Source organism: Psittacula echo (genome assembly GCF_963264785.1).
Source record: "Psittacula echo genome assembly, chromosome: 4".
Taxonomy (NCBI): domain Eukaryota; kingdom Metazoa; phylum Chordata; class Aves; order Psittaciformes; family Psittacidae; genus Psittacula; species Psittacula echo.
The window spans coordinates 33945622-33963810 of NC_137738.1; positions in this window are offsets into that span (position 1 = coordinate 33945622).

Sequence of the window (18189 nt, forward strand, 5' to 3'; positions counted from 1 at the left end):
CAGTACCCCCAAAGCAGTACCTCTTTGGAAACCCACAGTTTATTATTTGAGAAAAGCATCTTTACTTGGCTAGCAGAACTTTTTGGACAACCTGCACGTGAAATTGCCAGAACTAGCAGAAGCCCAGTGTAAGGCAAAAGTTCTCTGTTGCTCCATCGTTTCTTTTACATTCCAGCCAGGGTCCCAAGTTTAACAACTTCACAAAGATGTGCCAATTTTGCCAGTAGCTCTGTTCCTTACTGAGATAAAGCCAAATAAAGTAGGTGTGATCCATCCTTCCCACCTTAGGAAACACTATTTTTGAGTCCTTAAGATGTTCCATGAGAACACTGTTTTCATTTTGTTTCTCAAGAAAAGCACTTTTTGTCATGAAGAACGCAGTCGGGTTTGAATGTTTCCAGCTGTTCCAGCATGAGTTATGATGAAGTGACTTGGCTGATCACCAGTTGACATTACTGATCTCCACTCACCCCAGGAAGAGTGAAGGCTACAGAGACACATTAATTATACCTTACTTGAAGCAAGTTCTACACAACATGAAGGAGAGAGAGCTGTCGGTGGTGGAAATACCTTCTGATTCTAAGAAATCCTTTGCACTTTGCCCCTGCCCTCTCTGGAACAAAGACGGCACAGCTCAAGGAGCACATGCCACCAGCTCTGACTTACACAAAGGTCTCTAAGAGCAGAAAACCTCTGAGAAACTTGGTCCTCTGAGGAAATTATTGGGTCTTGTGAGACTGTGGGAAAGCATTCATGTAAAACATTGTGAGTAGGAGGCTGTGGATCAGAGGAGAAAAAGGTGTCTGGTCTCAGCCAGCAAGTGGGAGGTCTGGGAGGACTGGGCGAAGGGGCTGGGGAACTGAGCAGAGGCAGGGAAAGGTGTGGGTGACTGAGGACAGTAGGCAAAAAAAGCCCTGTGGCAGCATGGTGAGGAGTACTGCCAAAGGGAACTTCGTGCTTGGGGGGCGAACTGTGACTCTAAAAGCAAGGGACAGTCCCTCTCCAGCAGTTGGTACAGAAGAGGGTTGGTGGGTGGCTGAGCTGACAAGGGGTGGCTGGGTCATGCAGCCATCCTTCCATGCTCTGGAAGGCCAGAGTGCCACCCTGGAGCATGTGAGGCCATTTCCAGTCACTGCTTTCTGCCCTCCCCTCGCTGCTTACCTGAATCCACCTCCATCACCCAACATTTCATGTCCTTGCCTGGCTGTTCTCTAGCAGAGCTAAACTCCCTGTGATGTGTGTACAGAGAGTACCCACTTCTGAAGAATCCAGCTAACTCTATTACAAGCTTTAATAATAATAAATTATGAGGAGAAACTGGAGGATGCTCTGCTTTTATATTTATATAAATATGTAGATGTGTATTTATATATATATAAAACAAAAGTTCTGTACCCTAATACCTGGATTTCCCAGGTTCAGGGAAAGAAAACTTTGTTGAAATGCCCTCAGCAAAATGGACTTTTTTTCTCATTCCTTGATTTCAAAGAAAGTGAGCAAGGGTTGTGGTGTCAGATGTGAACTATTTTTTTATTCTTTTTCTTACCCATCTTGGCTTATGGTGGTCAGAAGCTGACCGGGATTCTTCTTTGTACTGCTTTTGTTAATTTTTATTTTCCAAGTAAATTTTGTCACCTCAGATGCTTTGTGGGAAAAGTGAACGTTTTTCTTCTTCTTTTGCTGTCGTGATGGGAAAAAAGAAAAATGTGAACATGGAGCTGCATATGCTAGACATGGTAATTTTTTCTTGTTGAATATGTATGTGCATCTCGGTGTTGAACTGGAACTACCAGATCATTGCCTCAGAATGTCCCAAGGAACAAGGAGCTGCATTTGCTGTAGCAATATGCTTCCTGAAACCAGCTTAGTTCCAGGGTTGCCTGAAATCTGTTTGTTTGCATTAGTCTATTTTTAAATTTAAACTTATTCTTAATAATTTAAACTGATATTTAATGTTCAGGTTTATGTGCTGTGCACAGAGGACTGCTGCAAAGCAGCTCTCCTTGAAGCCCTTCTCTTTTCTAGAATAAATAATGCTGTGAAACTTCACGCAGTGGCTGAATTGGCTTGGACTGATGCGTGCAAACACATGCAGATGCGTGTCTGTGGTTATAGGCACAGCAGCCCTTATTCTCTCCTCTGGCTAAATTGTGCTCAGTATCAGCTTTTTGCTGCCTTTACACTTTTTCTCTTGTTAGAAGTTAAGTATCACATATTTCTGTTACCAGCACACCACGAGGCAAGTCCACAGGCAGGGGATATACTGGCTGAGGCAGAAACACTCAGGCCAGGCCCTGGAAGTAACTTCTGTCCTGGAAGAAGGAAAGATGGGCATAAGAATGCTAAGGGCAGCCTGGAGGGAGGGCTGTATTTTCTGGAATCCCATCTGATTTGTTTAAACAAAATGTTTTCTATGCCCCGTCTAATTGTACTGTCTGTGGGCAGAAAGTGTTTTGTAAATATTATGTACAGGTTTTGTCTCTCCCTGAGATTTCCTGGCCATTTTTCATTGCTTTCTCTTCCAAGTCATTGGAAACAGTCTAATTCCCTCTTACTATACTTTGTCTTAATTCTCTGAGCATTTTTTTTCACCTAAATATTTTTGCAGGCCAAACTTACAAAACATTGCTCTTCCCAAAGTTTAATGGTTTGAATATCTTTCTGATTTAGCTCTTTCTAACCCACCATTAACCAGGAGACCTGTGTGGCTAAATAGGGAACTGCTGGGTATGCTCAAGTGGAAGAGGAGAGTTTAGAGGTCATGGAAGGAGGGGCTGGCCACTTGGGAGGAATATAAGGCTGCTGCTAGAGGATGTAGGAAGGCAGCTAGGATGGCTAAGGCCTCCTTAGAATTAAATCTGGTGAGAGGGGTCAAGGACAGCAGAAAGAGCTTTTTCAAATACATAGCTGATAAAACTAACACCAGAGGCAAGGTTGGCCCACTGGTGAACGGGATGGGTGCCCTGGTGACAGAAGATACAGAGATGGCGGAGTTATTGAATGCCTTCTTTGTCTCTGTCTACTCTGCCGGAGGCAGTCCTGAAGAGCCCTGTACTCCTGAGACCTCAGATGAAGTCAGGTCAACGGAGCAGTTTGCCTTTGTCGATGAGGAATGGGTTGGTTAGAGACCAGTTGATCAATCTGGACATCCATAAATCCATGGGTCCAGATGGGATGCACCCGCGGGTGCTGAGGGAACTGGCGGAAGTCATTGCTGGACCACTCTCCATCATCTTTACCAAGTCTTGGGAAACGGGAGAGGTGCCTGAGGACTGGAGGAAAGCAAATGTCACTCCAGTCTTCAAAAAGGGCAAGAAGGAGGACCCGGGTAACTATAGACCGGTCAGCCTCACCTCCATCCCTGGGAAAGTGATGGAGCACCTTATCCTTGGTGCCATCTTAAGGCATATCAAGGATAAGAGGGTTATGAGGGGCAGTCAACATGGCTTTACCAAGGGGAAGTCATGTTTGACCAACCTCCTAGCCTTTTATGAGGAAATAACACAGTGGATGGATGATGGCAGAGCGGTGGATGTGGTCTACCTTGACTTCAGCAAAGCATTTGACACAGTCTCCCACAGCATCCTCACAGCTAAACTGAGGAAGTGTGGCCTGGATGATCAGGTAGTGAGATGGACTGCGAACTGGCTGAAGGACAGAAGCCAGAGAGTTGTAGTCTATGGGGCGGAGTCCGGTTGGAGGCCTGTATCTAGTGGAGTGCCTCAGGGGTCAGTATTGGGACCAGTATTATTTAATATATTCATCAATGATTTAGATGAGGGAATTGAGTGTACTGTCAGCAAGTTTGCTGATGACACTAAGCTGGGAGGAGTGGCTGACACGCCAGAAGGCTGTGCTGCCATCCAGCGAGACCTGGACAGGCTGGAGAGTTGGGCAGGGAGAAACTTGATGAAATATAACAAGGGAAAGTGTAAAGTCCTGCATCTGGGCAGGAACAACCCCAGGTTCCAGTATAGGTTGGGGAATGACCTGTTAGAGAGCAGTGTAGGGGAGAGGGACCTGGGGGTCCTAGTGGACGGCAGGATGACCATGAGCCAACACTGTGCCCTTGTGGCCAAGAAGGCCAATGGCATCCTGGGGTGTATTAGAAGGGGGGTGGTCAGTAGGTCGAGAGAGGTCCTCCTCCCCCTCTACTCTGCCCTAGTGAGACCGCATCTGGAATATTGTGTCCAGTTCTGGGCCCCTCAGTTCAAGAAGGACAGGGACCTGCTGGAGAGAGTCCAGCTCAGGGCAACTAAGATGATTAAGGGAGTGGAGCATCTCCCTTATGAGGAAAGGCTGAGGGAGCTGGGTCTCTATAGTTTGGAGAAGAGGAGACTGAGGGGGGACCTTATTAGTGTATATAAATATATAAAGGGGGAGTGTCACGAGGATGGAGCCAGGCTCTTCTCAGTGGCAAACAATGATAAGACAAGGGGTAATGGGTATAAAGTGGAACACAAGAGGTTCCACTTAAACTTGAGAAGAAACTTCTTCTCAGTGAGGGTGACAGAACACTGGAACAGGCTGCCCAGGGAGGTTGTGGAGTCTCCTTCTCTGGAGACATTCAAAACCCGCCTGGACACATTCCTGTGTAACCTTATCTAGGTGTTCCTGCTCTGGCAGGGGGATTGGACTAGATGATCTTTTGAGGTCCCTTCCAGTCTCTAGCATACTGTGATACTGTGAACCATACAAGGTTTGGGCCATATACAGAATTATATGTGTTGATGCTCATTAATTACTTTATAAGCCTATAAATTGCATATAATGGAGTTTTCTTATTAAAATTTTGTTGCCAGTGCATCCAGATGTATGCACGTGTGTGTGTATGTAAATACATGCACAAAAAAGTGCTGTCCCAGCTTGTCCAAGTGAGGATAGAAGCTTAATCAGTGTTTGAGGAGATACTCAGAAGAGTTGTTTTCAGCATTCTTGAAAACATGTCACTGAAAATGGTATTGGTCACCGTGGGTGTGCATAAGTGGCTGTGGCCAGAAGCTGTCCTGTGCTGTCCAGCCTCCTGTCTGTCCTAGCTGTGTATTACCACACACCCCCAAGGCAGTCTACCCCCCCCCCCCCAAGCTTGCCGTAGGAGATGTTCTTCTGAGGGTTTCATGACCTATTTCAGTCAAGATGAACCCAATTATTTCCACATCAGTCTTGCTGATCCAGCTCATTTGGGGATGAAATACAAGAGCCTCCATCAGCAAATCCAATGGACAGTTACTCCCAGCAGAGGGAAAGGAATATGCCATTGGCACTCATTATTTCAGACGGATAGCACCCACCGCTTCCCCTGGCCCAGCTGGATCCAGGCGAAGATGCATGGCCATGGCTTAATTACTGCTGTGGCTGCTTTTATACCAGCATCTCCTTTCCAGACTCCTTGCTTACAGTATAGCTCAGCAAGAAGCATTTATTCTTTCTAGGAGAAAACAATAACTGAAAAAGGCTTAGCCTCTCTTTCTCTCTCTCTTTTTAATCTTAAAGGACTTCTACTAAATGTTATGTTTAATTCCTTGAAACCTAAAAATCACTTCGAATTAGATCATGCCACCTTGCAGGTTATTAGTCCACAAAGTGACCTAGTGCCTTAGGCTATTACAAATAGTATAGCTACATTTCTGAACCATAAAAGTGTGCAAAGCAACAACCGTCCAAGGCATACTCCTTGTTTGACACGACTTTGTGACATGATGTTTTGTGTCACACTCTTAAAAAGTACAGACTCTGTGTCCCTGTGCTTCATCTAATCCTGGATTTACTACTGAAACTCTCTTCAGCCAGACTGGAGGTTGAATAGGTTTTAGACTGAGTTTGAAAGGGACAATAAATCTGTTGGCTTACAGGGCAGCTCAGACTCTGTCAGAAACAAGTACACAGATCTTTAAGGGACTTGCTGGTTTTGCGTGTGTAGTGCAGTGCTCTCTGTAACAACTTGTATCCAGCAGTGGTACATCCAAATACATCCAAACCCGGGTCAAGTATGGCAACTGCTGCGTGTCTACAACATGAATTACTCCAAGGCTTGGATCATCCCCTAAAGCCATGAGTGCCACAAGGGTTTCTCATGCTATTGGCCCACAGAGCTTATGCCAGCACATGCAAGTGCTGATGCTAAAAAAGGCAGGCAGTCACTTTCTCTTGACCTCAGCTGCTCATCTGTCCTTTTGTATCTCCCTCATCCAGGTCACCACGGGGCAAAGCAAATGTTTGTGCATCAGACAGTGGCTGGGGACAGCAAGAAGGCAACAGTGTCTTTTTTGCCTGCAGGGCTGCCAGTACCTTGGTGTCACGTCTGTCCCTCTGTTTCTGAGTTAATGCTGAGCTTAGCCCAGGTGTGGCTCAGTCAGGGCAATAAATGACTGGATGTTTGCATAGCAGCAGGTTACCACTGCCAGGTTGTGCATACAGAAGGGGAGGACAAATTCAGACTTCTGAAAAGTCACCACAAGTTCATGTAGACTCCCTATAAGCAGAAGGCGTAAGGCCACAGATGACATGCCATGGGGAAATAATCTTGACTGTGTGTATTTTTACCACCATTGACTTTATAAAGAGGATAGAAAAAATCCTGGGGTGTAACTCACCCAGTTTTACAGAGGAAATTTGTGATTTTGTGGAGTGCTACAGCTTTCTAGATCCCTAGTAGGCATAAGGCAGACAAATACAGAAGATAAAACAGATTGTTATAGCAGAAAACAAGATATCTTTGTTTTCACGTGGAAATTATTTTAATTCATGTGTTTCGAAGCTGTCTTAAGATGTGTGTAAGAAAAATGCAAAGCAAATATTTAGAAGCAAAGTCCTCTTGTTGAACATCTGCAGATGGCGCCTTTCAACAAGAACCACCTGAGCTCCAGGGTCACATATCTGAACCCTAAAAGATAGGCAAGCAGCACAACTCAGCCAACCACCTCAGATATTACTTACATTAAAATAAAAAGGCCTAAAATAATGTTAATAAGTCTTTACTGTAGTTCATAAAAAATTGAAATGTTCAAGCACATTTTCTTTTCCTATTTTGAAGTATACCACATAATTCTTTAGAAGTGTGTGTTCCTATGTCCTAGTTGAACCTGCTCCTAAATCCATGTATTGCCATAAGCTAAGCTGCTTCTGGTACCTCAGTTCCTGTGTGAACACAGTCCCACACTCCCCTCTCCATGTCTGCCTACAACACAAGCGACAATTGCACATATTCTGGTATTCTTAAAGTTAGCAAAAACTTGAGTGTTTAAACTCAGAAGACAAAGTGAATTAAAAGCAAAGCTCTCGCTGTGCACAGAACTAAAATTCTCAGTATTTAGGTGAAAGGTAGGTAGAAGCCTGTGCAGAACAAGAATGTTACAGAGCAAATGCAGTCTCAGTAGTTCTTAGAGCCAAATTTTAGCTAAAATCTATTCATAAGTTTTGTGAGCCTAGACCTTGCGTTTCCATGTGCAACCAGGTGACAACACATGCACGTCAGCCAGCTAACCAGGCGTCAGATCATGAATGTCAGTGCAGGCTTGCACATGGAAATGTTTTGCAGCCCAAAGTTTAGAGTCTAAAATTAAGAAATCGGCCCTTTGCATCAGCCTGTGTTGTGTAAACCATGATGTTCAGTGTTGAACTGTACAGCCACTGCTTCTTGCACTGGTGTGTGTAGTTGCAAAGCCAATTTGTGCTCCATTATGTCTCCTAAATGGGTGTTTTGGTCATAGTCTTCAGAGACACTGTAGCCTGTAAAGCAGATGAGGAAATTGCACGCCCTCTTTGATAAAGGCAAATTTTGAAAGGGGAGGCTGGAAATCAGCATTTGAAGTGCAGAAAATTAAAACCACTCACTGAAGGGTTGTTTCTGAATTCCTACTCGGAGCCAAATCTTGCTTCCTTCACTCTCATTGTATTAGTTCCTTATGCACCTTCAGTGAAATGAGGGAGACAGAGCAGGGTCCTCTTTCCTGTCACAAGGGTGAAGTCTGGCCATTAGGTGATGACACATGCAAGGGGTGTACTTGGGTAGTATTAAATGAAATTGACAAAATATGAACTGTGATCTAGCACTTTGTTTACAGGCTCCATATTCATGTTTACAAATGATGATTTCTGAGGCTCACGCTTTTTATGTTTCCTGTTTGAAAAGGGCAGCCAGTGTACAGATATTTATTATGTTTATCAGCGTTTCTGAATAGATTTTTTTTATAGTACATGGTTTTATGAAGTGTAATATTTTTATAGCAGAATGATGATCTTTGGACTTTATATATTGTTACCTACCACTGTTTGCAAATAAGGTCTTTGCTCCCTTTTTTTCTGTGCACTGTATCCAGTGTTGCTGCTGCTACTGTTGCTGGCCTCAGCTGCTGCTGGCCTGCCCCGATGTGGGCTGATGGTATTGTGAAACTGTGCAAAATAACTTCAAAGAGCTGTGATTGTGCTGGAGGGCTGGCTGTGTGCTGGGTCCCTCTTGGCAGGAGGGATGGGGAGCTCTTCTCTACCAGGGCAAGAGTTTACTGTGGATGGCCCCTGAGGAGAAGCCTCAGTGCTCACCTTTGTCTGTACTCCGCCGTTTTGGCTTGGCATGCCCATCCTTTCCCTTCTTTATAAAGAAATAAAAAAGAAAAAGAAAACAGAAAAGGATCCTGCTCATTTTTGCATAATTCCTTTCTAGTCCCCAAGCACCGGCCATCTTTGAATGCCATGCGCTGGTCACAGTAAAATGACACAGTTACCTTTTCAAATTAAACCTAGAGCTGTTACCTCTGTGCAGGCTGAATACTTAAAACTCTGCTTTGGGAAGCAACAAGTAAACCTTTAACTCCTCATCGGTCAGGCAGTCCGCCCACCAGAGAAATTTGGGATTTCAGTGCCAGACAAATGAGCTCTTTTACATAAGCTGCCTGGCATGGATTTCCCTTGTCCCTCAGAGATTTCCTGAGGTACAGTTCTCCTGGAAACTGCTGGTCACTAGCAAGCAACCTGCATAACCTTTTCTGCTTGCTGAACTTACTAGTGACCACAAAAGCAAAATCAGTGTCTCCTTTGATGTTGATGCTTGGAGGGATTGTTTCTGCATCCCTAGTGTTACAACGTCTGAGTCTGCGCACCACTGCACCGGTGTTCACGTCTATGGATCACCATCACCCCCAGCAACATCGCAGAGGAAGCAAGTCCAGCTCAGGCTCCCTCATAGGAACAGCACGTGATACCAGATATGGAGAAACTGCATGTTATTCAGACCCAAGCAAGCATAACCAAGCAAACTTGAGAATTGTCCTGAGGATCAAAAAGTCTTGTTATATGTCTGAATAGCATCTTGTTCAAGGGCTGGCTGAGCACCTCTCAGGCACTACAGCAAAGGGAAATAATAGGCAGTAACAGTAACAGCTAATGCCTGAAAATCACAAAAAGCAGAGATTTTGCATTAAAAGCTATGAAGAAAAGCTGAAACCAAGAATTTTAGGCTATGCCAGGTTTTCAGGTTAACCACAGAAAACTTTGCAGTGCACTGGCTGCTAAAGATGCCATACTCTCACTGCCTGGATGCAAGATGGAATAAGGAAATCTCTGTCCATTCATCTAGATGGACTGGAGAGCTATTTGTGGTGCCCTCACTGTTTTCTAAATGACCAAAGCTGGCCTGAGCCCAATCCCATTCTTTGTTGGGGAAATTAGCTTATAAAAACGCTGGTGATTCAGGCTGTGGTGAGGCTGTGTGTTGTTTTGGCTTGGCACGCTCCTGCCTAATTGATTCTTCCTGGCCTTCAGGTTCTACAGCCACCGGTGAAAACAGCCACAGTCAAAAAGCCTCAGACTTTCCCTACTGTAGAAAGCAGGCTTCAGTTTTAATTACAGTCTCCTTGATAAGGCATGCAAACAGAGTCAGAGATCTCCACTGCTTTTACCCAGACCTTCTAATTGTCACACTATTACCTGGACTCTTCTCTCTACTGTAATTTCTATTATAATCAGTTATTTGCTTTACTTATCCATTCAGGCCAGCCACTTCTCCAACAGGATAATCAATGTGAAGCACGAAGATATGTTCTACCTTAGCACTGAGTCCTAGAGGCCTAAATTTATTTCACCTATTGGTACTTACACAGTTTAGCCTTTAGGAACATTAGCTGTGACAGTGGAGCCTTAAAAACAGAATAGAAACAACTTGCATTTGACTTCAGCAAAGTGACAAGAGTGACCCATCAGCTTTTAAATACTGCTGATCTGTTGCTATTTGGGCCTTTGGTCTCATTTCAACCATATCTGCTGCCATCTGTCACACTCTGAGTGGAAATGCACATCAGCTACAGGGCTGCAGCGTTTTTATTGGGTCTGTGGACTAATCATGCAGGTAAAAACCCTGTCCATGAATGAACAACATGCTCCTTGATGTGCGCTTAGATGGGCAAGAATAAAGTGGAACATACAGCGGAGATGCATGCATGCTTTTGGCCCAGCAAAAAAAGTGCATATTCAGCTAAGCAAAGGTAAGGATTATTTATTCTGCAATTCAGGTGCAAATTTGTTATTACTTTCCCAAGCCCGGGAATGAGAGTGCTCTTCTGTGAAGCTCATGTCAGATATCCAACACACACATTCACACAGCTTGCACAATTCCCAGTTCCAGGAAGTCTCTAAGCAGCCACATGTTCTTCTACCATCAGATAATCTATGAGGGAAAATACAGCACTGGCAATTTGAGCCAGGGTAAGTTTTATATGTATTAGTATGTCCACCAGCACATGCAAAATTCATTGGTCTTACACTAACATGACCTCTAAACTTCATATGGTTTTGTACTGCTTATAGCTATTCAAATCAAGTACATCTCTGTGATGCAGCCAACAGCTAAAAACTCAGTCTGAAACAGGCTGGATGGTTCCCTTAGTCACAGAAGCTTTCTTCCGATACTGCTTCAGTCTTTTCAAAACCTTCAGTGAATATCACCAACAAGCACTTTATGCTCTTAAAAACTGATCTGTAAGAATTACAAGATCTCACCAATATAACTGGAAGCTTCATTCCTGGCTTCTAAAGGACAGTGGAAGAAGAGATCAAGCAGTATGTGTTAAAGGTAAGAAAATTTCATGCAAAACCCATTATTCAGGTCTCAAGTGCCATTTTTAAAATGCACCAACTACCATCACTGAATATATTCAAAGGGTTCAGGGTTCAGATGCAGGGAAAAACAGAAAATGCCTGCTGTGGAGATGATTAAAAACCCTGATATATTCAGCTCAGCCTGTGGATGGCTGAGAAGTGACTTGATTATCGCATATAAGAATCTTCACAGAGAGAAAAATCCCATGATCTGGAAGAACAGAGCCAGACCGAAGCACAAAAACCATCAAATGTCTGGGTGCAAAGTCCACACAGGTGCAGGATGGAAATAAGGAAGCCTTATCTACTAAAGCGACTAAGAGGAATGGCAAACTCATTTTCTCCTTTGATAGTTTTGCTCAAATGAATAACCAGCCTCACTTTTAAGTTGCTTTCAGCAAGTATGCCTTAGGAGACAAAAGGTTAATACGGAAGTAAGTGGATCACTTCAATAGTCTGCAGTAATTTGGAAATCAAATTTAAATGCTGTGATAGTCTCTTTCGGCCTCAAGTATGACATGCACAGATCAAGTTTTGGCCTCAATTTGATATGAACAGATCGTGTTTCCATAGGATTGATGATTCATCCATAGGATGAACTCTAAAGATTAATTTGAAGACTGTTAAGCCACAAATAACTGGAATAATCAACCTTCTGTATTTAAATCTGTATCTTTACTGTGGTACATGCAGAGAATCTTTGCTGTCTTCGACAATGCAGAATATCCCTCTGAAATTTTGTGATGTTTACAACTATTTATAACGTAAATTTAGAACACCCTGTTTCACACCATTGGCTCAATATGGTTAAAACGTTTAACAAGACTGGGTAAATGGTGTTCCCCCACAAAAAAAGTAAAAAACTCGCTACCTTAAAACCAAAATAAGTTACAACAGCATTAGTAGTGCACTAATCCTGTGAACCACAGAAGGGCCTTAAACAGATGTCAAACATGAATGAAACCTTCAAGTACAAAGAGATAAAGTAGGCTTTAATCTTGAATAAGCTCTCCAGTTAGAATTAAGCTATTTAAAAGACAGTGAAAATTAGACCACACAACTTTGAATTCTTAAATTTCCAAGGCCTGGAGCTGAGTGATGATTCGTGAACTGAGTGACTTTATGCAGCTTCTGCACATCTGTAAGACAAATAGAGAGGCTGCAAGATCCTAATCACAGTACCCTGGGTATGTATGTATTTATTTATTTGTTTTTACAGGAAAGAGGAAAGTAAATTATCAATAACAAATGCAAATGCTGTTCATAATAATGCATAGTGACAGTGAAAGAAGGTGCTTCTGCAGGGAAAACATTACATCACTGCCCCCCCCCCCCCAACTTCAAGACTGTAAGTCTTAAAAATTCTCAAAAGAATAGTTTTTGCTAAATCCTAAACACAAAAGATCACATCTAGTAACAGTTGTTCCATCTCTGTGACAAACATTACTGGAGCAGCCTCCCTGAGGTGTGACGTGGAGATTTGTCCAGAGCAGCCACACAGTATGGAAGTGCTGCATAGCCACTGCCATCAGGGTCCCTGCTGCAGAGTGACAGTCCCTCTTTTTAGCCCAAAGAGCCCTAAATAAGCCTACACAGCTGGAAGCTTGCATCACACTTCTGGGAGGTGGGATGCATGGGTCTGACCTCACCAGCCTGTGGAAGGAGCTGATGGGCTTCCCTGCTCTCATCTGCAGGACCCTTGGCAAGTATTGGAACCACAGGTTTTTCACGGGATGCAGAGGTGACACACTGCCTCCACCTGAGCCTTCCACAGAAAAGAAGGAGCTCGTTGTTAAGACATACTGCTGCAGAGTCTTCAGGAAGGACACCATAAGCACAAAGAAGCACCAAAGTCACAGGGTGGTGTCACGGTGAGGGCATTCCTCAACTTCAAATTTCCTCTTGGTTACGTTTTGTTGAGCTTCCTGCTCAGTGTGAAAGGTTCAGCTTCCACTCTGGCAGAGCTTACAGTCCCCTCCTCACACACACAGTGAAGCTGGGTGCGCAGGGCAGATGCTGCAGTCCACTCCAGCTGCCAAGGATCCATTCAAGCTGCATGGCTTTTGGATGAAGGCTCTCGCATTTAATTTATAAGGCTCTCAGTGTAAAAAACCAAGATATCTCTTGTAAAAAAACTCAACAAGATAGTCCTTGTGAATTGAAGTAGTAGCATCACCACCTAATGTTAATGTTTATTGGAAAGATCAATACCTATACAAAAGATGGCCTCAGACATCTGTGGGATGCTATTTCAAATCTTTCTGACAAGGACCCTTGCTACAGAGTGCGGAGGTTGCCTGTAAGCACCCATCCCACTTTTGCACATGCACATTTGGGTATATGAGTAAATGCATTTTTTTTAAGTATACACACTTGAATCTGTACTTTTTTTTTTCCTGTTAGACCTTGCATAAGCCTCAGTGTCTCCCTGTTGAGTCCTAAATGGCCTTGTAGAATTCCGCCAGGACCTACTGTTTATTTCACTTTGATCCTAGTAGCTTTGGGAAGGACTTTGGCATGTTTACCTTCAAGTTACTCATCTTGTATGCCCACAGTTTGTTTATTCACTGTAGTCTACTGAAATTTTCCCCCTTTCTTTTAGTTAAAGAAATAGGCCAAAGGTGATTTCAGGGTCCCTATCTGGATCTGCATCAACAATTCAATCAGAGACAACCTTTGGCTTCCTCTAGTAAGTCAGGGACATCCTAGATACTGTCTTGCTCTCACAGTTCTCCAGTAAATGGGAGAAATCTTAGTACATCAAGTCAAAAACTTACCCTAACTTGAGTGCATTTAACACTACCAAGGATACTGTTATTAGACCAAAGTGAGCCCTGCTGTAATCAGACCCTTTTGGTTCAAGCATGCTAATATGCTTTTTTTCCTAAATCAAGCCTGCCAATATTGATGTTAAAGGTTTTTTTCAGTGGCAGTAGTTTGGGTAGTTGCTCTTTAACAGGGGAAGGACTGGAAAAGGATAGAAGCACAGAATTGTACTTTTCTACCAGGAACGATTCCGCTTTCCTGGCCATCCTCCAGCCTCACTTTGGTGATTTAGGCTAGGGAGAGCCAAAGTACCAGGAAACAGCATGTTTAAATACGATAAGTGGGTTTTTCAGTAGTGAAACATACCAGAAACCTATATTTTTTATCATGTCCTAATAAATTTATATTTATTCAGCTCAATAAAGACCCACGAGTCCTGAGGAAAGGATTACATAGCTAAAATGACTGTCATTATCTAACAGTGTGTCTGAACTTTGACCCCTTCACTTTCTGCCATCAGTCAGAACCCTGATTTTAGGCTCCCCCTTACAACCTATGAGACGCTTATATTGGATAAAACACTTTAAGAATTACACCGAAAGCTTGGGAGAAAACCCATGACTAGCTCTCCTCCTGAAGTAAAAGTGTTCCAGCACACACTTTGCAAGGCAGTAATGGTGGAAGTAAACCTCCTCACAGCCTTACTTGAGATGTTCATGACACACCATTGATACTCCTCCCTCAGAAAAAGGAATTTTTTTTTTTTAATAGAATTTTCTTTTAATCCTGTTGGATCCATCACCTAGACAGGTTTTCCATAAGGAAAAAAACTCTGCTTTACAGCCCCATTCAACACCTGCTATGTAGGAGGTGCAGCCTGCTAAGTCAGCATCACCAGCCCTCTTGCTCTTCTCCTCTGGACGTGATATTTACAGTGATGAAGTGATTATATCTCATTTAACTATAAAAGAAGATTTCCCTAACTGAGTGAAGGAGGAGCATTTTGCAAGGTGGTGTTACAATATAAGGCTCTCTTACCCCAGCTGACCTGATTTAGCAATATAAAGTGCGGAGCGCGTGTGACTGAACAAGCAGCCCTCATCCTTCCTTTTCCAAACACACTGTAATCATCCACAATTGCTTCAAGGGTATCAGAAACGCAGTGGTGCGATACTAGAAAAAAAACTCAGTGCTTCTTTTCACATGGATGTGGAGGCATGATTTTAACAAAAATTACCATTTGTTATCGTAATTTCTTTATTTAAGAAGAGAGAATTTTATAAATTAAAAAACAAATATTGTCATAAAGATTCATTTTAAACCAGCTATGATTATACCCTTGTAGCCCAGGTACCATATCTACATTACCATCTGCAAGTATAAGTAACCTTCGAATAAATCCATTGTCTTTTTTTTCTCCACTCTGTAGAAACTGATTTATTCTAAACAGCCTTAACAACATAGTTTTCTATTTAAAAATAGAATATATAATTATCTCATTTGAAGCATTATTGAAAAATATCTTAAAACACTTAAAATCAATTCAGTCTTCATGACTGTAAAAACACAGATGGATTTAGCCTTCACCGCTACACGTATTTCAGCAGGAAGTTGGCTTAAGTAATTTCAGCTGCAGTTTTGGCTGTCTATTTTATCACATGTGACTAATTGAGGACTCAGAGCAGCCTCCTCCAAGTAAAGCCACATCCTCCAGCTGCCCCAAGGCCCTGCTGCCCCACACACACGCAGGGTGCGTCCTTCATCTACAGCCATTTGGCTTTTAGGCAAAAAAACTCCCAGTAGAAAACTTGCTCTTAATAGTTGTACTGTAAGCTTAAGTAGGGGAAGATATTTGGTGAGGGTGGGGGAAAGCAGTGCTGCTCTCACTCTTGAGCAGTGGCCTCTAGCTCATTCAGGCTGCTTCCTGGGCATGGAGAAAAAGCACCTGCGCAGCTTCACTGCAAACCCAGCTGCCAGGATGAGCTGTTTTCCATGTGCTTATGATATATACTGTGTTAGGGCCAGAGCTTGCGTGATTCCTGCCTATATAATTTATAATAATAGGAATAACTACACTAATAAAAGTTTCAGGTGTTCAGACCTGCCCGACCATAATTGAATAACACTAAGCTGTGGTCACAATGCAACACAATGTGGTTCGGTTGATATGCTGAAGGGAAGGGATGCCATTTTCTAAAATTAAGTATAGCTCCTTCTAGAGTGGTTTAGTTGTTATGCATTTATTTCATTTTTCTTTAGACTAATACTAAATTCATGTTTCCACTAGGATATCTCTGCAAATGCACCAGGGCTCACCATGCATTTTACAGAGATTACTCATTTTTCCTATAAGGCAGCCTCCTGAGTTAGCAGTCCCAGGTGTTTAACCTTCTTAGTTGCTGCTGTGTAATCCACATGGAATAAAACTCCTCAAACATCATGCCAGCACGTAGGGATAATGTATCTGTAATCAGAGATACAAACGTAAATGCAAGTGTCATATAAAGTTCTGCTCTCGCTTGTCTCCATTTGATGTTGCGGGCTGGCTAAATGTCAATGGTTCTAGTCAATCTTCTCATCTACCTGCCAGATGATCTGTGTCCACTTTAATGAACAGGTATTTCATTACAAGGTCTAGGAAGGCTGTCCAAGCAATGTATCTTTTCTTCATATTTGTCTGCAACTTTAGAGCTACCATAGCAGGGAAACAATAACTACTGCAGTCCTGAAGTCAGAGGCTCTTGAGCAGCTTGTTTAATTGTTGTTCTCTTGTCTGTCATGCAACACTCCAAATAATGTTTTCCTGCAATTCCTTCTACAGGAGGGAAAAGGCACCATCATTTTTCTCATCAGATGTGTGTTAACAGTTATATCAGATACATCCTTTAGGACTGCCATTGTGTCTTATGCCAGAAGCATAACTACCACATAGCACTAGTAGATTGTCCTGCTACGTCATATCACATTTTTCTTCAGTTGTTTTATTGCCAGACAGGCAGTATATTCCTCTTTCCCTGACAGTGACACATCACCATACATCAAGAGGAAGAGATGCCCCAGAAGGAGAAAACCTGCATGCTGCTTTACTCAGCAGCTGGATCTGCAGCTGTTGAGGTCAAGAAGTGCTGGTTCCTGAGCTGCAGGTCTGGGATGAGGAGAAGAGGAAAGGCCATGCATCCCCTGCAGTTGGGAGGCTCGCCCCAGTCACCCCTGTACGCAGAAATGGGGAATGTGGGATATGGAGACTCTCTTCTGGGGAAGACATAGTATTCATTTGCTAAACAGACCCATCATCTAACAGCTCACCTCCTCACAGAGACAAAATCCATGATATTGTGAGAAGTTACTACTGCTCGCTCAGCCCTGGCTACTTTATGTATCCTTGTGGGCAAAACCAACAGCGCTAGGTGTGCTAGCACTGAAGATCTGTGGAAACAATGACGAAGGAGCCAGGGATGCCCTCCTCCATCCCACCAGCTGCAGGCAGCTTCTGAGCTGCAGAAATGGTGTCTGCAGAAAGTCTCTGATATCAGAGAGTGTCCAATGTACAGTAACTGCAGGACAACCCTAGAGTTTATCTGCTAAAAACAAGCAGATCTTCCTTTAGTGAGGAAGAGTTTAAAGTAAAGACAGGCAGTAACAAAAGTAATTGAGTTAAAAAACTAATGACCTAGCCAAAGTCTGAGGGAAAACAAGGAGAATAACCGGTCAGTATCATAAACTTCAGAGGCATCTCCTCATAGAAGTCAGAAGTACAAGGCTAATGAGAAATAAATAAAAGCACCACAAATTTCAGGAAGAAATTTCAGGAAATGCAGGCAGGGTATTTCTGGAAATAATCTAAGGAATAAAAGATTGCAGGGGATCTGTCCTTTTGAAAACCAAACCAGCTACAATTACCTTTTCTGATTAGAAGAAACATAGGAGCCATCCTCAGACATATGTGGCTTGGCTTATTCACAAGTACGTAATGACCTAAAACTCAAAAGGGAATACAGACAAAAGGATATATGAATAGATGAAAAGAAAGAAATGGTGTCAGCCTGAAGATAGCAGAATCAGAAATGTTAAGGCGTGAGATCAGTTTCAACTATCATGGCATATAAAAGACAATCAAACAAGTTTGATAGAAGAATTAGAAATTAAAATAAGTCAAAGGAAATGGCAGTCATTAAATAACGCAGCAACAGCCCATAACAAGTAAAGGCAAGAGTATGGTAATAACAATTCAAAATAGGTCTAAATTTAGTGTGAAAAATGTATAGAACCATAGTTCAGACCAGGAAAAGAACAGGTGAAATATATTTTAGAAAAAAAAGAGGTGTCAGGCCCAAT